Source organism: Suncus etruscus, chromosome 11, assembly GCF_024139225.1.
Source record: "Suncus etruscus isolate mSunEtr1 chromosome 11, mSunEtr1.pri.cur, whole genome shotgun sequence".
NCBI classification, from domain to species: domain Eukaryota; kingdom Metazoa; phylum Chordata; class Mammalia; order Eulipotyphla; family Soricidae; genus Suncus; species Suncus etruscus.
This window is the reverse complement of record NC_064858.1, coordinates 59594643-59617436: the sequence shown is the minus strand read 5'-3', so window position 1 is coordinate 59617436 and position 22794 is coordinate 59594643. Positions and strand designations below refer to the sequence as shown.

Genomic DNA, 22794 nt, shown 5'->3' with positions numbered 1-22794 from the left:
TATTTGAGAACCTTGATTACAGATATAATTGCAGTTGGTTATCAGTTATATAAAGAACACCCCCTTCACCAGTGCAACATTCCTACCACCAATGCCCCCTATCACCCATTCTCCCCTCACCACCCACCCTGTATTCAAGATACACTTTGCATTTTCTCACTCATTGACATTGTTATGGTAGGTGTCAGTGTAGTTATTTCTCTAACTGTACTCACCACTCTTTTTGGTGAGCTTCATACTGTAAGCTGATCTTTCCGGCCCTCATCTCTATTGTCTCTGGGCATTATTACAATAATGTCTTTTTAATTAATTTCTTTATTTAAACACCTTGATTACAAATATGATTGTAGTTGGGTTTCAGTCATGTAAAGAATAACCCCCTTCACCAGTGCAACATTCCCACCATCAATGTCCCAAATCTCCCTCCTTTCCACCCCACCCCCGTTTGTACTCTAGACAGGCTTTCCACTTCCCTCATTTATTCACATGGTTATGATAGTTCTGAGTGTAGTTATTTCTCTAACTGCACTTACCACTCTTTGTGGTGAGCTTCATGTCATGAGTTAGACCTTCCAGCTCTTCTCTTTGTCTCTGAGGATTATTGCAAAAATGTTTTTTATTTTTCTTAAAACACATAGATGAGTGAGACTTTCTGTGTCTATTACCCTCCTTCTGACTTCACTCAACATAATAGATTCCGTGCCTGTCCATGTATAGGAGAATTTCATGACTTTATCTCTCTTGATAGCTGATAATATTCTATTATGTATATCACACACAGTATCTTTAGTATCTTTGAAGAGCATCTTGGTTGTTTCCAGATTCTAGCTATTGAAAATAGCGCTGCAATAAATATAGGTGCAAAGAAGGCATTTTTGCATTGATTTTTTTTTTGTTCCTGGGGTATATCTGTAGGAGTGGAATAGCTGGATCATATGGAATCTCAATTTTCAGTTTTTTGAGGAATCTCCATATTGTTTTCCATACAGACTGGACTAGATGGCATTCCCACCAGCAGTAAATAAGAGTTCCTTTATCCCCACATCCTCTCCAGCATTGTTTTTGTGCTTTGTGATGTGTGCCCGTCTCTGTGGCGTGTGATGGTACTTCATTGTTATTTTGATTTGTAGCTTCCTGATGATTAGTGATGTGGAGCATTTTTCATGTGCCTTTTGGCCATTTGTATTTCTTCTTTGGAAAATTGTCTGTTCCTTTCTTCTCCCCATTTTATGATGGGGTTAGATGTTTTTTTCTTGTTAAGTTCTATCGGTGTCGTGTATATTTTAGATATTAGCCCCTTATCTGATGGATATTGGGTGAATAGTGTTGCATTAAGCCCTTTGGATTGGCTTGAATGGAGGTGGATGGTGATGTAGGCCTTTTTCCTCTAGCTCAGGACCATGTGGCTTCACTATCTCCATTAGCCGGTGAGTCAGCCGTGGTGGGTAGAAAACTCACATGTAGACAGGCTTTCAGAGAGATAGCATCTTTATTTGCCCTGGCCAACATCTGTGGCCTATATTATTAATGTATTTAAGCACATGCCATCCTTAGCTTGCCCTGTGTCTTAACTCCTTTTAGCCATCTTTTCTCCTGCTCCTATCTCCAACCTCATCCAGGCAAAATCTCCCTTGCCCTTTTGGCCAAAGGCCTTTTGTTCACTTCCAAAGACTCCTCCAGAAATGGGAGGTCTATTAGCATATAAGGTTACACCAGAGGAAATGGGGTGTGTGGTTACAAATAATTTCTCCCCTTGTGTAGGTGGCTTTCAAATCCTAGTTATTATTTCCTTGGAGGTGCAGAAGCTTCTCAGCTTAATATAGTCCCATCTGTATCTTACAAACACTTACATTTGTTTGGAGAGTGATGTTTCCTCCTTGAAGATGCCTTTAGTGTCAATATCCTGGAGTGTTTTACCTACATGTTCTTCTATATACCTTATGGTTTCGAGTCTGATATCAAGGTCTGTAATCTATTTGGATTTGACCTTTGTGTCTGGTGTTAGATGGAGCTCAGAGATTTGCTTTTTATGCATGTGCTAACCAGTTGTTCCAGGATCACTTGTTGAAGAGGTTTTCCTTGCTCCATTTTGCATTTCTTGCCTTTTAATCAAATATTAATTAATTGTATATTTGATTAACATTCTATGAATACTCAATTTTATACCCGTGATCTGAGAGCTGTCTTTATTCCAATACCATGCTGTTTTAATGACTATAGCTTTGTAATACAATTTAAAGTTGGGAAAAATGATGCCTCCCCTATTCCTTTTCCCAAGGGTTGCTCTAACTATTTATGGGTGTTAATTGTCCAAATGAATTTCAGGAGTGTATAATTCACTTTTTTGAAAATGTCATGGGTATCCTTAGAGGGATTGCATTGAATCTATACAAAACTTTGGAAAGTATTGACATTTTAATGATGCTAATCCTCCCAATCCATGAGCAGAGTATGTATCTCCATTTCCTTTTGTCCTCTTTTATTTTTGAAGCAGGGTTTTGTAGTTTTCTTTGTATAGGTACTCCACTTCTTTAGTTAAGTTTACTCAGAGGTATTTAAGTTTATGTGACACTAACGTGAATGGTATTGTACCTTTAATGTCCATTTCGTCTCTATCATTTTTGGTGTATAATAAGGCCATTGATTTTTGCATATTAATTTTGTAGCTGCCACTTTGCTATATAAATCTATTGTTTCTCAAAGATTTTTGGTAGAGTCTTTAGGGCTTTCTGTATGTAGTATCATGTTATCTGCAAATATGGAAAGCTTGATTTTTTTCCTTTCCTATATGGATACCCTGGATATCTTTTTCTTGCTGAATAGCTAAGACAAGAACTTCCAGTGAGAGCTTGACTATTTTTTTTTCTATCTGGATAGCCTGGATTTATTTTTCTTGCCTAATAGCTAAGACAAGAACTTCCAGCACTATGTTGAATAGGAGTGGTGAGAGAAGGCTCTTGTATAAGATTTTAGAGGAAAGGCTTTTAGTTTATCTCCATTGAGAATGATAGTTTCCATTGGCCATCAAGTAAATGGCCTTGATGATATTGAGGCAGGTTCCTTCCATTCCCATCTCGCTGAGAGTTTTTTTTTTTAACCAGGACTGGGTGTTGGATCTTAATGAATGATTTCTCTGCATCTACTGATATGATCATGTGGTTTTTCTTTTTCTTTTTTTGATATAGTGTATTATGTTGATTGATTTATGTATGTTAAATCATCCTTGCATTCCTGGAATAAAACCTACTTCGTAGTGGTGAAAGAAATCCTTTTTCTTAAATTTTTATTTTGATCATATTGGCTTACATATCTTTCACAGTAGTATTTTAGGTACATTCTAACATTGAATGAGGGGAATTCCCATCACCAAATTTGTCCTTCCTCCATCCCCATTCCCTTCCTGCAACCCATATCCCCCACCCTCATCTCCCAGGCTTCTAGAGTAAGTGGTCTCCTCTGTGTCTAGCTTACTACTAGTGATCATATATCTGTTTGGTCCTGGTACCCTCTCTTGTTTCCCCCTCTATTTGAGAGGAGGAGCTAGATAGTTCAAGTTATGTGGTTTTGTTAGAAAGAAAGAAAAACAATAGAATGGGGTAAAAAATATCAAATAAATTGAAAATGGGTGGAGTCCTTCTAGAGGCGTGAAAGAGATTCTTAAGGAGGCATTGGATCCTATTTGCCAGAATTTTGTTGAGGATCTTTGCATCTGTCTTCATCAGGGATATTGGTCTGTAGTTTTCTTTTGTTGCAGTATTTCTGTTTGGTTTTGATATCAAGGTGATGTTAGCTTCATAAAGCTATTTGAAAGTGTTCCTGATTCTTTAATTTCATCACAGAGCCTGAAAAGTATTGGTAGTAGTTCCTCTTGAAAGGTTTAAAATAATTCATTATGTGAATCCATCTGGGCCTGGGCTTTTGTTTTTGGAAGACATATATATATATATATATATATATATATATATATATATATATATATATTCAATGCTTTATTTTTAAATACATTTATTTTTAAAATGTATCATAAATGGCATAACTGATCATAATAAATTTATTTCAGGATGAAAGGAAGTAAAGTTATCACAAAATATAAAGAAAATAGGAGATCTAAAATAATAATGAAAATTAGAAAGAGTTCATTAACAATTATATTTGTGACAATTATTGTATCACCAATAAAGTCATTAATACAATATCAGAAGCTTTATTATGCTCTTTTTTTTAAAGATAGTAGATGCACTAAAAAGATCTGTGTGTGTGCGTGTGTGGCAGTTGTTGTTTGCACAAGCACAGAAAAATAGGGAAGAAATTGGAAGGAGGAAACTTTGGCCTAAAAACAGGAAGACTTCACATAAGACCAACTTCCAGCTCCAGGCCTTTTAGGTTGTTCAACCCCTTAGACATACTCTGTGGTGCCAGTAAAAGTTATTCATTGTCACAGTTGTTGCTATTGGGTTTTTGTAGTTATAGATCCTGGTTTCTGTACAGGTTCTATGTTGAAGGCCACATTGTGTATAGTGTCTTCTGGTTTCATCTCACTATTAGGTAGCATTGCAGAGAATTCTGCCCTAAAAGCAGAGTATTGACTTTCCTAGGTTGTCATGGTGGCATAAGTACCATATTTGGAGTAAGTCAGTGCCAAGACTGTAGTGGAGCCTTCCTTGTTAGAGTTCTTATTCCTGGTGATGGTGTAGGAAACCATGTTTGTTTCTGCAGATGGTGTCCATGGTTCAGGGGTCATGGTCAATGTATGATCAATTGAAGTCTTAGCCAAGTCACTATGCCAGGTGTTCAGGTGTAAGGTCCCACTGCAGTTTAAAATGTGTTCCTATTTCTATTAGATAAGAACTTGTTTGCTATGTAATCTTTTCCCATTTTAATATGCCTATGCAAAAAGAAACAATGTCACAAGGTAATTCTGGTGCATATGCAGGTCGAGATATCAAGACCAACAATCACCATAACCTTCATTTTACATGGCCTCTAAGACAAAGACTTCTCTACTAGAATTCCTACATGATAGATTTTCTACATAATATAATTCCTACATGATAGATAGATTCTCTATCAGGGGTCCTCAAACTTTTCAAATAGGGGGGCCAGTTTACTGTCCCTCAGACCATTGGAGGGTCTGACTATAGTAAAAACAAGACTTATGAACGAATTCTTATGCACACTGAATATACCTTATTTTGCAATAAAGAAACAAAACAGATACAAATACAATATGTGACCCGCGGGCCATAGTTTGAGGACCACTGAATCTACATAAGATAATGACACTCAGCTGCTATTGATTCACTCTTGGTGGTCCCTCTTCCTTCACATCCCTCTATCATGGACTTTTGCTTGCTACCAGATTCGGTGGCTGATAAGCCCCTGCTTGAGGTTACTCTCTGATATATGACTTCTGGAAGCCATTTTCCCTAGATTCCAAAAAAATCAACTCACAGGTTGAAACTGGGATCTCTGGATCTTACCCCTTCCCCACCTATTTCAAAAGACTTAAAAAATGACATATAAATCTTCTTTGAATATCTCTTTACATTCCTTTAGTAAGCATAATCGTGACTGAATATCTTCTTATGTAGAGGTACTTTCCCCCATCCTTGAGATCTGTTTAATATGAAATTCTTGTAGACTTTTGATTACAATTTTTAATTTCCTCTGTAGTGATGGATTTATTTATAAATGCTAGACCATCCTGATTCAATCATGGAAGATTATAAGAGTCCAAGAATTTATCCATTTTTCCAAGTTCTCATATTTTGTGGCATAGTTTCTCAAAGTAGTGTTCTGATTACTCTTTGAATCTCTGCAGTATCTGTAGTGACCTCCCTCTTTTCATTTTTTTCTTTTGGGGGACACATCCGATGTCACTCAGGGATTACTCCTGACTCTGTGCTCAGCAATTTCTCCTGGCTCGGGGGACCATATGGGACACTGGGAGATTAATTGCAGTACATCTTGGGTCAGTCTTGTGCAAGGCAAGTGCCCTACCACTGTGCTACCACTGCAGCCCCCTTACTTTTATTTTTTCTTTTATTTTTTAATATATTTATTTAATCACCTTGATTACAAATGTGATTGTAGTTGGGTTTCAGTCATGTAAAGAAAAACCACCTTCACCAATGCAACATTTCCATCAACAATGTCCCGAATTTCCCTTCTCTCCTCCCCAACCCTGCCTGTACTCTAGACAGGCTTTCTACTTCCCTAATTCATTTACATGGTTATGATATTCCTCAATGTACTTATTTCTCTAACTGAACTCATCACTCTTTGTGGTGATCTTATGACATGAGCTGAACTTTCCAGCACTCCTCTCTTTTGTCTTTGAGAATTATTGCAAAAATGTCTTTTATTTTTCTTAAAACCCAGAGACAAGTGAGACTATTCTGTGTCTATCTCTCTCCCTTTGGCTTATTTCACTAAGCATAATAGATTCCATGTACATCCATGTATAGGAAAATTTCATGACTTCATCTCTCCTGATAGCTGCATAATATTCCGTTGTGTATATGTACCACAGTTTCTTTAGACATTCATCTGTTGAAGAGCATCATGTTTGTTTCCAGTGTCCTGCTATTGTAAATAGCACTGCAATGAATATAGGTATAAGGAAGGGATTTTTGTGTTGTATTTTTGTGTTCCTAAGGTAAATCCCTAGGAATGGTATAGCTGGATCATATGGAAACTCAATTTCTGTTGTGTATGTAAACATTTCAATGGGATTATTATGTTACTGACCCTAATCTGATTGGTGATTGTGCCCTACCCTAGGGTGGCACCTGATTCTGCTCCCACCATTGGATGGTACCTGCTCCCACAATTGGGTGGTACCTGATCCCACCATTGGGTGGCACCTGATTCTGGGGTATAAAACAAGGTCTGTGAAAGGCAAAGGGCTTTTATCCTGGGGCCTATTCTGGAGCCTTTTGGCTTAGGCCTCTTCATGGAATAAAGAGCTGTTTTTTTTCAAAAGCCTGACTGCCTGTTGGCTTTCTTCGAACTGCATTCACCTCAGAACTGCTGGCTGAACAGGGTACCAGACACGTGGTTTGAGCTGGAGGAGATAGGCCTCATCCTCCATCTCTCCATCAGTCAACCTCATCAAAAGCTGACTTGCAACATTATGGCGCCCTCTTCGCCTTTCACAGACCCTTGTTTTATAACCCAGAATCAGGTACCACCCAATGGTGGGAGCAGAATCAAATGCCACCCTAGGGTGGGAGCAGAATGCCAGGTTGCACCCTAGGGTAGGGCACAATCACCAATCAGGGTAGGGTCAGTAACATAATAAACCTATTGAAATGTTTACATACACAACAAATTTCCAGTTTTTGGAGGAATATCCATATGGCTTTTCATAATGGTTGAACTAGATGGCATTCCCACCAGCAGTCAATAAGAGTTTCTTTCTCTCCACATCCCGCCAGCACTGCTTGTTCTCATTCTTTGTGATGTACGCCAATCTCTGTGGTGTGAGATGGTATCTCATAGTTGTTTTGATTTGCATCTTCCTGATGAATAGTGATGTGGACCATTTTTTCATGTGCCTATTGGCCGTTTTTATTTCTTCTTTGGCAAAGTGTTCATTTCTTCTCCTCATTTTTTGATTGGATTAGATGTTTTTTCTTGTATGTTCCATCAGTGCCTTGGATATTTTGGATATTAGCCCCTTATATGATGGGTATTGGGTGAATAGTTTCTTCCACTCAGTGAGTGTGAGTCACTCACACGTGCCTCTTGTATCCTGGGAACTATTTCCTTTGAGGTGCAGAAGCTTCTCAGCATCTGTTTATCTCTGCTTCCACTTGTTTGGAGATTGCAGTTTCCTCCATGAAGATATATTTAGTCTCAATGTCAAGGAGTGTTTTACCTATGTATTGTTCTATATACCTTATGGTATCAGGTCTGATATCAAGGTATTTAATCCATTTGGATTTTATATTCCCATATGTTTATCTTTATTTCCTTCCACTTCTTTGGAGATTGCAGTTTCCTTCATGAAGATGCATTTAGTCTCAATGTCATGGAGTGTTTTACCTACGTGTTGTTCTATATGCCTCATGTTTTCAGATATGATATCAAGGTCTTTAATCCATTTGTATTTTGCCTTCATAACTGATGTTACCTGGTGATCTGAGTTCACTTTTTGTAAGTAACTAACCAATTGTTCCAACACCACTTGTTGAAGAGGTTTTCCTTGCTCCATTTAGAATTTCTTGCTCCTTTATCAAAAATTTGGTGATTACATTAGGGGACAATTCTCTAAGTACTCAAGCCTATTCTACTGATCTGAGGGTCTGTCTATATTCCAATATTATGCTGTTTTAATAACTATTGCTTTGTAATACAGTCTAAAGTTGGGGAAAGTAATGCCTACCATATTCCTTTTCCCAAGGATTGCTTTAGCTACTCGAGGGTGTTTATTGTTCCAAATGAATTTCAGAAGTGTTTGATCCACTTTTTTGAAGAATGTCATGGGTATCTTTAGAGGGATCACAATAAATTTGTACATTGCTTTGGGGAGTATTGCCATTTTAATGATGTTAATCTTGCCAATCCACGAGCAGGGTAGGTGCTTCCATTTCTGTTGTCCTCTCTTATTTCTTGGAGCAGTGTTTTATAATTTTCTTTGTATAGGTCCTTCATATCTTTGGTCAAGTTGACTCCAAGATATGAGTTTGTGTGACACTAATGTGAATGGGGTTTTTTTTTTAATGTCCATTTCTTCCCTATCATTATTGGTGTATAAAGAGGTCATTGATTTCTGCATGTTAATTTTGTAGCCTGATACATTGCTCTATGAATTTATTGTTTCTAGAAGCTTTTTGGTAGTCTTTAGGGTTTTCTAAGTATAGTATTATAACATTTGCAAACAGTGAAAGCTTGACTTCTTCCTTTCCTATCTGGATTTTTTGATATCTTTTTCTTGCTTGATCACTATAGCAAGTACTTCCAGTACTATGTTGAATTGGAGTAGTGAGAGGGGACAGCCTTGTCTTGTACCAGAATTTAGAGGAAAGTCTTTTAGTTTTTCCCCATTGAGGATAATATTTGCCATTGGCTTGTGGCAGATGGCCTTAACTATATTAAGAAAGTTTCCTTTCATTCCCATCTTGATGAGAGTTTTTTATCATGAATGGGTATTGTACATTATCAAATGCTTTCTCTGTGTCTATTAATATGATCATGTGATCTTTTTTATGTTGTGTATTATGTTGATAGATTTACAAATTTTAAACCATCCTTGCATTCCTAGTGAATAATCTTGATGAGGCATTGGATCCTATTTGCCAGCATTAGGTTGAGGATCTTTGCATTTGTGTTCATGAGGGATATTGGTCTGTAATTTTCTTTTTCGGCAGCATCTCTGTCTGGTTTTGGTATCAAAGTGATGTTGGCTTTATAAAAGCTATTTGGAAGTGTTCTGGGTTTTTCAATTTTATGAAAGAGCCTGGTCAGGATTGGTAGTAGTTCCTCTTGAAAGGCTTGAAAGAATTTATTAATGAATCCATTTGTACCTGGGCTTTTGTTTTTGTGCAGACATTTGATTACCATTTTAATTTCTTCAATAGTGATGGGATGGTTAGACGTACTACATCTGCCTTATTCAAACTTGAAATGTTATTAGATTATAAGAAATTATCCATTTCTTCCACGTTCTCATGTTTAGTGGTATAGAGTTTCTCAAAGTAGTCTCTGATTACTCTTTGAATATTTGCAGTATCAATAGTGATATCCCCCTTTTCATTTGTAATATGGGTTATCAAGTTTCTCTTTCTTTCTTTCTGAATTTTGCCAATGGTCTATCAATCTTTTTTATTTTTTCAAAGAAAAAAAACTTCTGATTTTGTTGATCTTTCAGATTGTTTTTTGTGTTTCCACTTCATTGATTTCTGCTCTCATCTTTATTATTTCCTTCTGTCTCCCTATTTTTGGTTCCTTATGTTGATCAGTTTCTAATATTATAAGTTGTGTCATTAAGCTATTCAGGTATGCCCCTTCTTCCTACCAAATGTGTGCTTGCAAAGCTATAAATTTTCCTTTCAGTACTGCTTTATCTGTGTTCCATAGATTCTGATCGCTTGTGTCTTCATTTTCATTTGTTTTTAGGAAAGTTTTGATTTTCTCTTTTATTTCATCTCAGATCCACTTGTTGTTCAATAGTAGGCTGCTTAATTTCCAGGTGTTAAAATTTCTCTTCTGTGTCCTTTTGTAGTTCACATTTAATTTCAGAGTCTTGTGGTCAGTGAAATTTCTATACTCTTGATTTTATGGAGTTATTTTTTTATGTGCCAGCATGTGGTTTATTCTGGAGAATGATCCATGTACATTGGAGAAGAATGTATATCCAGGTTTCTGGGTGATGGATATATATATAAAGAAATGAAAGAAAGAGGCCTCTTTCTTTCATTTCTTTTTTAGGGTTAGTATATTTTTGTTGGGTTTTAGTCTGTTTGACCTATCAAGTGTTAACAGGGCTCTGTTGAGGTCTCCCACAATTATTATGTTATTATTTATGTCCTATTTCAAATTTGTCAATAATTGTATTAGATATTTTGCTGGTCTCTCATTGGGTGTGTATGTGTTTAGTAGTTTGATTTCTTCCTGTTGCACATATCCCTTGATTAGTACGAAGTGTCCATCTTTGTCCCTTACAATTTTTCTGAGTTCAGCATTTGTGTCATCTGATATTAATATGTCCACCCCTGATTTTTAAAATTTAATTTATTTAAAGAAAAGGTATTACATAGTTAACATAACTGATAATACATTTTAGGAAGAACAAAAACAACGTGTTTTTTTTTCTAAATAGAAAGTAGAAAGAAAAACTAAAGAGATGGAAGAGAAGGAATGAATATTTTTGAAAACTATTGACTCGCAATGAATTTATTGAAGTACCAGCAAAGTTTATTAAGCTCTTCCTTTTTTAGAAAAGGATAGGAGTTTAAAAAATACAGCAAATAACAGTGTGAGAGTGGCAAGTGTTGCTGCTTGCATAGGCCCAGCAAAATACCGGTAAAATGGGAAAAAAGCCTTGTCCTAAATACAAAGAGACCTTTTCCCTGAAGTTCTCTGGTATAAGACCAACTCTGGGTTCCAGGCACACTAGGTTGTCCAACCCGAATCATTCTCTGTCGTGTAATTTTTTCACACATTAGTTGTTTTTGTTGTCATCCGGTGTCTGTAGTTAAAGATTCTGGTTTCTGTGCCAGAAGATCCTGGTTTCTGTATTTCATCGAAATCAGGATGTGGACATTCTCCAGTTTCACCTCACCATCATATGTGGAGTGATCTGCCCTGCAAACAAGTTGCTGCTGTCTCTGAGTCATCTGGGTGTCAAGGGACCACTCCTTGGAGAAAAGTCAATGCCAGAGTAGTGGCAGGGCCTCTCCTGGTAGAGGCTTGCCTCCTGGTGATGTTGTAGAAAATTGTAGTTGTTTCCATAGATGGTCAATGGTTCAGAGGTGTATGGCAATGCCCATTTTTTGGAGGTTTGAGCCAAGTCATTATGCCAGTGTTCAGGGTATAAGGACTAACTGCATTATGAAATTTGTGTTCCTATCTCTGTTAGATAATAACTTGTTTGCATTTGTAGTATTTTCCCATTTTAATGTGCCTATGCAAAAGAGGAAAATGCCACAATGTATTATTGGTGCCTCTGGGGAGCCAAGGGAACAAGTCCAACAATTCCCTTAACTTGGTTCTAATATGGATTCTAAAGCGAAAGACTCTTCTACCATAATTCCTTGTTAAACAGATCACAAAGATAAAAAGAAAAACAAACAAACAAAAAACAGTGGGCACAATTGTCACTGTATAAGTAGATATTCATGTATGCATGTCCTTTCTGTCATTAAAAATAGTTGGGAGGAGAGTACTGAATCCTGGATGCCACTTTGGTTTGTGATATGGCTTGCAGAAGTCTGCAAAATGACTTCTAGCAGTTTCATATTGAAAAATGTCTTTCAGGCCTTCCTCCCTTTCTGGAGCAGGATTTTCAGCTGGCACGGGCTGGCTCCTGGCAGACCTCCGTACGTGTCAGGGGCTTCTTGGCCCGGCCTAGGGTAGGGGGGCCCGGACCTGGGTCACCCGACCCCCCTCTCCCCCTTTCCTCCGGATCTCCAGGTGGGTTCTTGAGAGGACCTGATGGGGCACCCTGGGTTTTCCCCACTCCCAGGCCAGCTCCAGAGATTGGCTTAGGGGGTGGAGTTTGATCTGGGGGGTGGCAGATAGCTACTCAGTTATACTCAGGCTGTCACTGGCAAATTCATACCAGTCTACATGTTGCAAACCACATGGGGGCACTAGCCCCCGCGAGAACATATACTCCTCCCACCATCAGTACCCCAGATTAACCCTTCTTAACTTCAGTAACACACAGTTCTAATCTCAGACCAAAGACATACAGTGGATCTAACAATCCCAGAACTATTTAGAAGGACATAAATTGAACACATATTGAACACATATATCTTTTGAATATTTTATGTGTATTTTCTTTAACAGCTGTAACTCTATATATTCTTCTACCATGATGTTTCTATCCACTTTTCATCTTGTCTCTTCTTTGTAAGCTGTTCAGTAAGGATTGTTGGTGGAACTGTCCCTCAGTTTAATGCCTATGATTGAACTATGTCATGGAAATTGCTGGTCTTGTTCCTATTGCCTCCAGATGCACCAATAACGCTTCATGGCATTGATCCTTGTTTGCATAGACACATTAAAATGGGAAAACACTATACATACAGATAAGTTCTTATCTAATAAATCTCAGTACAATGTACCTTACACCCTGAACATTGATATAATGACCTGGCACAGGCCTCAGAAAAATGGGCATCCTCCATTCACGCCAGAACCAGGCAAGCTATCTACGAAACATCCAAGGTCTTTTATAGCAACAGCTGGAAGCAGTCCTCTACCAGGAAAGACACTACCAAGGGTCTGACATCACCTCCTAAAAAGAGACTTCCGTTTACACTGAGAAGACTTGACAACAACAATCACCTGCTCTACAGGACATGGTTCTCTCTAGTGCCCCTTAAGTGTGAGGCGAAACGAGAGGATGCTCTGCACCATCCTGACTGCAATATGGGATATGCAGACTCCAGGATCTTTAATACAGAAGCATGATACCAACAACAGAGACTATGTGAGGAATGGAGGTGTATTGCCACTACAGACGATGACTTGGATTGGACAAACTAGTTTGCCTGGAGCCTAGAGTCAGTCCTGTGCCAGGAAACTTCAGGGGTAGGGTTTCCTTGTATTTAGACCATAATTTTTCTTTCCATGTCCCTTATATTTTGGTGGGCCTATGCAAACAAATGCCACTCTAACACCATTTTTTACTATGTTCCCTTGCCTCCAATCCTTAAGAAAAACAACCCACTAAAACTTTTGAGGTTAACTTAAACTAGCAAGCATGTGCATGGAACTAGATAAATGTACTTTGCCCTCAATGTTTAAGGAGTTACATAAGTCTAATGTCTTTAGATTATATTGTGTGCTGCTAAGAAATAGTATGTACTACAACTGGGGATTTGATGGACAAAGTAATTGTATTGTACATGGGTTCAGTTTTGTTTTTCTTAATGTTCTTTGGCTGAAAGTTCAAGGCTGGGATATCATCGATGGGACTACCAATAATTCTGTTTATGGGTGATTGTGCTTCCACTGTAACTTTACCCTGTCCTCTTTCTTTGCATCTTTGTTGTCATAATTAAAATTTAAAAAAAAGAAATATGATTTGAACAACTTGCCCCTATTCCTTTTTTTGTAAATTAGCCTATGATCTATCAAGAAATTGAGTATAAGTATTCCACCTTGTGCCTTGAATAAAGGGAACAGAGCTTGATAAAAAAAAAAAGAAAAATGTCTTTCAGTGGAAACTAATTAGAAACATAGTATGGTAGCAACCACAGTTACAGAGTGAAGGAAGGTGGAGGACAGGAGGCTGCTGAGAGAAGGAACAGAGTACTGGTTTCTTTTCCACCTGAGAGTCCATCTTTTCATCTTGGTAACTGGTTGGCAGCTAGCTTGGGTGGGGACAACAATGTACTTCATGGAGAGCCAAGAACTTGGAGTAAAAACAGTCAAATGTGGGGTAATAGAAGGTGGGAGTGAGGTAGTAAAAGACTATAAATGAGCTTCTGGGTTGTGGGCCAAGGCGGGAAGGAAAGTAAACAAAATAGATATACTGAATGACAAAAAGATTAAATCCAATGATATACAAATAATTGCCTATACTTTTAGAATGTCAGGGGTAGAAAGGAAAGTTGCCTGCGACTTCCTGAAGCCAGCACTTCTTGTGCTGTTGTGCTGCCATTAGCCATGCTGGCAAACACTCCCAGCTCCCAGGAAGGAAAGAGATCCTTCAAGAGCTGGAAGCCTGGAAGTTCACCATCCCCACCCAAACCCTTCCTCTGGAGATGGGTGCGAATTGGGGAGAGTCTGAGGTACCCTTTAAAATACTCCTTGGGATCCACCTCACTGGCCCCCAGAGTGTGTGGCCCAGGGGTAGCCCTGGAGTTCCGGAGGAAGAAGGTGGAAGAGTGCTAGGATGACCCAAGCCCCGCACCCCTCTAGGCCTGGTTAAAAAGGCCTTTGGCATGGCGGAGGCCCACCATCTCCCATGCTGACAAACACTCCCAGCTCCCAGGTAGGAAAGAGATCCTAAAAGAGCTAGAAGCATGAAGTTCACCACTCCACTCAAACCCTCCCTCACCCCAGCTTTTTTAAGGGTGTTGTTTGTTTGAATGATTTTCCTCCGGCCTTTGATTTTGAGTCTATGTTTGTTCTGACTATTCAAGTGTGTTTCTTGAGGCAGAAAAAGGCTGGATTTATCTTTTTGATCCATTTAGCCACTCTGTATCTCTTAATTGGTGCTTAAGTCCATTGACATCAAGAGAGATGATACTCATGGGATTTAATGTAATCTTTGTGTATAAGTTTGGTGTGTCTGTTAGTCTGTCTTGTCTCAACGTAGACCTTTTAGTTTTTCCGTTAAGGCTGATTTTGCATCTGTAAAGTTTTTGAGCTGTTGCTTATCTGTGAAACTATGTATCCTTTCTTCAAACCTGAATGTGAGTCTGGCTGGGTGGGAGTCAGGCTAGGTGAAGCCTCCATTTCATTCAGTCTTGTCACACTATCCCATTACTGTCTTCTGGCCTTGAGAGTTTCTTGTGACATGTCTGCTGTAAAGTATGCTCCTTTGAATGTAATTTCCCTTTTTGATCTTGTTGATTTCAGTATTCTATCTCTATCTGTAGGATTCGTCATTGTGACTAGGGTGTGTCTTGGGGTGTTTTTCTTTGGGTCTCTTTTAGCTGGCACTCTTCAGGACTGTAGGATTTGATTGCATGCAGAATTTTCTCTGTGATGATGTCTTTGACTGTTGATTCTTCCTGGGGTCTTCTTCCTGGGCCTCTGGGACTCCAATGATTCTCATATTGTTTCTGTTGAGTTTATCAAATACTTCTATATTCACCTATTCTCTTTTCATATCAAATGTGGTTTATATTTTTCTCCTTTTCTATGTGAGTTTTGCTAGTGGTTTATAAATCTTGTTTATTTTTGCAAAGAACCAGCTTTTGTTTTCTTTGATCTTATTGGTTTTTTGGGGGGGGATTTTCACTTCATTGACTTCTGCTCTAAGTTTTATTATTTCCTTCTGCCTATTTATTTTGGGTTTCTTTTGTTGATCATTTTTTAATTTTGTAAGTTGTGTTATTAAGCTATGTATGTAGGCCTCTTCTTCCTTCCTGATGTGTGCTTGCAATGCTATAAATTTTCCTCTTAGTACTAGTTTTGCTGTGGTCCATAAATTCTGATACTTTTGATCTTCAGTGTCATTTGTTTCCAGGAACATTTTTATTTTTGTTTTTATTTCATCTCTGACCACTGGTTTTTCAGTAGTGAGCTGTTTAATTTTCAGGTGTTAAAGTTTTTCCTCTTTGTGTCTTTGTGTTATTAAACATCTCTAATTTCAGTGCCTTGTGATCCGAGAAGTTAGTCTATAAATTTCCTATCCTCTTGACTTTATGGGGATATGTTTTGTGGGCTAATGCTTAATTATTTTAAATCTAGGTGTTCTCTTTATTAGTGGCAGAACTCAGCACAGGGAATTGAACCAAACATGACAGGAAGTGGTTATGTGTTATCTCCACCACATACATGTAGTAGGGCCAGTCCCAGAAATAACCCTTATCACATCTCTCTCCAATCTCCCCTCTATCATCTCTACTCTGGTCTTATCACCCCAAAAAATGTTGGCTTCTCGTTCGTTACCTTTGCTCAGTGCTTTGGCTCCTTCCCAGGAACTCCAGCATTTACACACATTCTAACACTGAACCTCAAGCATGAGTGTGTGTGTGTGTGTGTGTGTGTGTGTGAAAGAGAGAGAGAGAGAGAGAGAGAGAGAGAGAGAGAGAGAGAGAGAGAGAGAGAGAGAGAGAGAGAGAATATAGGGCTTTATTAAACATGGAGCTGTCGTCTAAGGACAGTGGGACACTCTCAGATGATAGTGACTTCCTCCTAACAACTTTTTTCCCCTGTAAGATCAAATCTAGAAGTTTCCACAGAGGAGAGAGAGAATCCATGGCTTTGTTACACATGGAGTCATCGGCTAAGGACAGTAGGGGACTTTCCCAGCAGTCTGCGGTTTCCTCCTTGCAATACCATTCTTTCTCTACATGGCGAGTTCTGGAAGTTTCTGCAGAGGACACTTTGGCAAAGGGATCTGCACCTGAGTCCTGCCTCCAGCTGAGAAGGTTGGGCATAAGTGGCAGGTCTCTTAACACTCCTCACCAACATCTTCCATGTCTATATGTTGCTCTGCTTTGTCTTCTTCTGTCTTTTGGGCTGTGGTTCACTAGCCCTGACTAGGGTGTTGACTTATTGGAAGATGCTTCAACTTCCATGGCCCGTCCTCTTTCTGGGGAAGTCGGTTCTGCTGCAGAAGTTTTCTGCGCTTCTTCCCAGACAGAGTAAGTCCGCACAGATGCTGGATGCCCGCTTCTTCAGGTGGTGCTTTGTGATCAGCACTTCATCCACCACAGCCCTGACCACTTCGTGTGTGAGGCACCGTTCTATGTTCAACACCCCCTAGCACTTGAACAGCTTCTTCAGCTCTATCAGAGGTCGGTTCCTTTTCCCTCAGGAACACCCCATGCCTAGCGGTTCAACAATGCTCGATTTTATGTGTCACGTCTACTGAGTGTATCAGGTATTTGGCTAGCCATTTTTATATGCCTGTGAATAAGATCATATTTGAATAAATAAATTGAATGAAAATATTCATATGGGTGGGCTACTTCAACTGGTTTCAAATAGGTAAAAATGGATGCATGAGAAAAATCATACTCATTCTCTTTGCCAGTTATCTTTAAGCTGAGGCATGAGTCTTTGCTTTTCTCTGGATTTGTAATTGGAACTTACACCCTTAGCTTTCTTGTTTTTCTCAGCCTCTAGGCTCAGACCAGAACTATTTTACTCATTGTCCTGGGTCTTCAGCTAATTAACTGATGAGTAATTTTTTTCTATTTATTTAGTAGGATTTGTCACCTTGTGTGCGATTCTCATCTTCCTTTTATGATGCCTAGAAAGAGAGAGTAGGGCAAGTTCTCAAATGTGTGTGTGTTTGTGTGTGTGTGTGTGTGATACAGAGGATCATGTAAGTCCCAGGAACAAGCAGCTACTATGTGAGTGGGGTCCTTCAATGTTTGGTCATTGTGATGAGCTCTTGATCTTCACTGATTGGTCCTGGAATTTCAGTCTCCATAACCACTGAGTCAATTTAGTATATCTTGCTATGTGTATATGCATGTCTATATATGTATATACATGTATGTATATGTTTGTTTACATACATATATTATTGTTTTTGTTTTTCAAAAGTCTCCTTCCACACATATCAGTGACTAATTACCTCAGATTTGCTGCACTCATTGTGGACTTCATGTGGATCACCACTTCTGGATAAGAAGGTTACTGCTATTAAGTGTCGTGAAACTTGAAACCAGCTCTACTGGATTCCTATTGAAATCCTGCAGAAAATCAGCCATCTGGGTTCTGATCTGCTGTAAAAGATGAAGATTTAAGTGACCTTAATTAACCTGTCCTGTGCCCCACCTTAAGGAATATTCTCTGTAGTGGGCTATGGCTGTGTTAGACTTACTGAAACATGCCGCTCAAAAGAACTGAAAATGTTCAGATAATCTGTGTAGGGCTGTGATTTCTAATTTAAACTTTGAGTTATATTCTGAGGTAACCACAAATTCAACCAAACTTGGGTTCCCCAAGTGGGAAAGGGGCTGGGGGAGGGAATAATTTTGTTTCTTTTAGTCATTTCTTTTTTATTTGGATAGTGCTTTTTCTGTGTTCCACATTAAGGCCTTTTTCGCTTTGACTTGGAGTAAGCCTTTGACAGAGCATATTGCTTGGTTAAACTGAAATATACATTAGAATTGCGAAATGTCTTGTGAATTTGCCAATCCCTAGAGAGGAACCAAAATGCTATTGCTGTCAGATGTCAAGGCATTGGGTGCAGGAGGCTCTATTTCAGGTGCTGCTAAGCCTCCTTGAATCAGGTCTAAATTGTGCAGTAAACTGCAGTAGGGAAGAGTCTGGTTTCTACTTAGGCCAAGGGATTCACTCACTTGTCCTTATAAATTCAAAGCCATGAGAGCAGAATTTCACCTAAAACCCATTTTAAGTTTTTCAGATCTTGCATGATCTTTGACAAGATTCCAGATACACATGTGCCCATTTTTTAATGAACATTAAAATAGGAATGTTCATTAAAGTATTGAACATTATATAGATGCAGTGATTGTCCCAGTCTAGTTGTTACCCCACCTTTCGGTGAGTCTTACGCTGCTCATTTGGGAAGTCAGGGGTGAAAATTGGGTGATCAAAAACACTTCCATTTTTAATAATGACAATTTAAAATATCCAACTTAAAATTACAACTTAAATAATCCTAAAAGAATAGTCTTAAAGAAGTGGCTCATGATTACCCAAGTTTCTTTACTTCAAGATAGTATGGTAATGTCCTAGTTTTGTATCTTCGATGCAATAGAAATATTCAGAGTGGTGTGCGACCACGATGCAGAGTCTGTATTTCTCTAAAAATGTCTTTGCCAAATGCAGGAGTTGCAGACTAGCTACTGATGAGAGTGAAGCAAATGAGTAAAATTACCCTTTAAAAATGAGCCTTTTCCTAAAGGAGTTATGTTTTTATTAAAGTATTACTATGGGAATGGAACTTCTGGGAGGGTCACAGCATCTCCTGACGGGACCTGCCAACTGTTTTCTGGCAATTCTGTTGGTTTTGAGGTGATAGAAAGAATGTCTTCTGAATGATTTGGGTGGGGAGCTAGCTGAACCAGCCAGTGAAAGGTTGGGATGATTAATGGAAAAAAAGAAAGAAAAAAGAAAAAGCAAAACAATACAAGGGACTTGATTTAAACTGATGGCTTTATTTGGGAACCAAAAATCTTAAGTAATCTTTTGAACCTTGAACCACATTTTCCCCAGAAATTATGCCATTTTATTTTCTAGTAAAATTTGGGGGGGGAAGGTTATGTTACTGAGAAATGAACTGAGATGAATATGTGGAAGTTTTATTTAATGGCATAGTGTACTAGAAATATGAAAGCCTGCAGGAGATTTTAAATTACAACTCTTGTTAAAACTTTTTAAAAGATTGTGAAATTACCAAAATGCACATGAAATCAAGTTTTAATATACTGTATGATGGGTGGATGATGAGGCTGTCCATTGTACCATTTCTTTCTTTGAATTCTCAGGCATGGTTTGGCAGTGCAAGAACTCTGTAACATTAACAAATTCAATAAAAATTAAATATATGGATTTTGAAAAAAAATATGAATGTTACTCAGGTCCTCCCTTATTTGATTGATTCAATGAACTTGTTATAATTGACTGTTAAAACCATTCCACTTTTAGAAACACACGAATGCAAATATATATATGTATAAATATATATTTACACTTAAACTTTGTTGTTATGGATGCACTGTTCAGCAATCACTCACTTGGTCACACTTTCAGCACCAAAAATAACACAAACAGTGTCAGGGAACATTCTACCCAATGTGGTACAAAGCCATGAATTGAACTCTCAGCCTCATGGATATAAGGTGAGGCAAGGTGCTCTACCTTTAGGCCATTGCCTCCAGGCCTCTACTGCTTACATTACAATTTTCTCTCCTTCAGCTCCTATACGCCTTCTTATCCTTTCTTCCCTTTAGTACTCATTTTTTTAGTTTCCTGTCCTCATTTGAATCACCTCATAGCTTCTACTTCTTGATGATGACTCAACCTCTTAATTCTAGCCCAGATTTCTCCCTGGTATCTCCAACTTGAATGGCCAAAAAGCCATGCTTGTTTGAAACTGTACTCATCATTAGGTATTTATCAAATATTTTCCTTTTTTATGTTTTGAATTTTGTGGCTTGGCATTATCTGCCCTAAACCCCGAGAAGATCCTACTTGACCATTTACTTATACTCTCTTACACAGTTTCTTTAACACCCAGTATAAGATGTAAAAATTATCAATAACTTCAAGCATCTCTACCACTAATACCATTATTTATTTTTATTATTTTAATATTCTATCAAAATCGCTTATTTTCCAGTTTCATTTCTCTCAAATACCCTTCACTGTAATCAAAATGATTCATATAACATACCCAAATGTATTAACAACATTAAATACTACCAAAATGCAAATAAGTTCTACTTTATACTATATCACAGAAAAAGTGATCTTTCCAAAGTATAACATATCTTATTGCTCCTATATTGAAAATATTCTAATACTCCCAGCTTTCTTACTTTTTTTCAATTTTATTCTATTGAAATAATTGTGATCTACAGAGTCCTTCTTAGTTGAATTTCAGATATACAATGAGTCAGGGTCCTTCCCACCATTAATTTCAAAGTCCCCCACCAAAGGACCCAGAGTGCATCTTATACCACCACCCTTTGCCCTCTGGAAGGCCTCTTTGAGTTTAGATTGTTAAAGTTTAGGTCCCTTTATTCTATTAGCATTGACATTGGCTTGAATCTTTGGTTATGACCTTATTTATTTACCCACCAATGTATAAAGATCACTTGGACTATGGTCCCCAGCCTTTCTTTAGTCCTTTTCTCTTAATTTTATAGCAAAATGTGGGACTATGTTATAAAATAAAGTAATTTGTGTCTCAAGGTTCTGTAAAAAAGTGGGATCCCTGATTTAAAAGATACGAGATAGGGGCCAGAGCTCTGGTGCAAATGGTAAGGTGTCTGCCTTGTCTGCTCTAGCTTAGGATGGACTGCAGTCTGATCCCCCATTTTCCCATATGGTCCTCCAAGCCAGGAGCGATTTCAGGAGTGAGGAGTGCATAGCCTGGAGTAACCCCTGACCATCACCAGATGTGGCCCCAAAACAAAAAACAAAACAAAACAAAAAAAGATAAGATAAAAATAATAAAAAAGGTGTGGTGGCAGGTTTTTGTTTTGTTTTGTTTTTGTTTTGGGTCACATTTGGCAGCACTCAGGGGTTATTCCTGGCTCTACGCTCAGAAATCGCTCTGGCAGACTCAGGGGACCATATGGGATGCCAGGATTCGAACCACTGTCCTTCTGCATGCAAGGCAAATGCTTTACCTCCATGCCATCTCTCTGGCCCCAGCGGCAGGTTTTTTGTTTGTTTGTTTGTTTGCTTGTTTGTTTTGCATAGATACAGAAAAATATGGGGAAAATAGAAAGAAAAAACCTTTTGCCTAAAATCAGGGAGGCCTTACCCATGAAGCATCCTGGCATAAAACCAACTATAGGCTCTGGGCATACTAAATTGTCTAACCCCAAAGTCATTCTCTGTAGTCCCAGTTAAAGTTCTTCACAATCACAGTTGTTGCAGTCAGGCTCCTGTAGTTAGAGATCCTGGTTTTTGTACAGTTCATATGTTGAAGTCAGGGTGACACAGAGCCTTTTCTGGTTTCGTCTTACCATTAGGTGTCAATGCAGAGAACTCTGTTCTGAAAGCAGGGATTGCTGTTAACAAGTAGTCAGGGTGTCATATAAATCCACTCTGAAATATTAGGGGCTACCCTGGTAGAAGTTCGATTCCTGGTGTTGGTTTAGAAAACTGTACTGGTTCCATATATGGCGTCTAATGTTCAGGGCTGAATGGCCAATGTCCAATCTTCTGAAGCCTAAGCCTAGTCACTATGACAAGTGTTCAGAGTATAAGCCCCCACTGCAATATAAAATTTATGTATTTCTATTAGATAAGAACTTGTTTGTCCACATAAGATTTCCCCATTTTAATGTGCTTATGAAAAAAGGAACAATGTCACATGGTATTACTGGTGCATATGGGGGTAAAAATAGAAAGCTAAATAATCCTGATGACCTGGTTCTAACATATACTCAGAACACTGGAGAAACTTATCTACTAGAATTTCCTACTAAATAGATTAAAAAAAAGAAATGGAGGAAACTGTTGCTACATAAGAAGATAGACAATAAGACTTACACCTATTAAGGAAATACATGTAAAGAAATACTTGAAGGAGATATACATGGCCTCTTTAAAACTAGTCTCTTTTGAAATAGTCTTGAGGAGGAGGATAAAATACAGAGCACAGCTTCAGCCTATGATATGGTCTTATGGAGTCTGAAACTTTGCTTCTAGCAGTCACATATCAGACAATGTCCTTGACCTGGGGACTTCTCAGAAACTGAATCTCATAATGAGCAATAATCC

At 38.3% G+C, this 22794-nt stretch overlaps 1 protein-coding gene and 1 pseudogene across 1 annotated transcript in view; one reads left to right on the top strand and one right to left on the bottom strand.

Annotated features, from left to right (window-relative positions):
- PAH (phenylalanine hydroxylase) overlaps window positions 1–22794 on the top strand; it is a 172756-nt gene that overhangs the window by 5962 nt on the left and 144000 nt on the right. The window lies entirely within an intron of this gene.
- On the bottom strand, window positions 16808–17184 carry LOC126022090 (uncharacterized protein C11orf98-like; annotated as a pseudogene).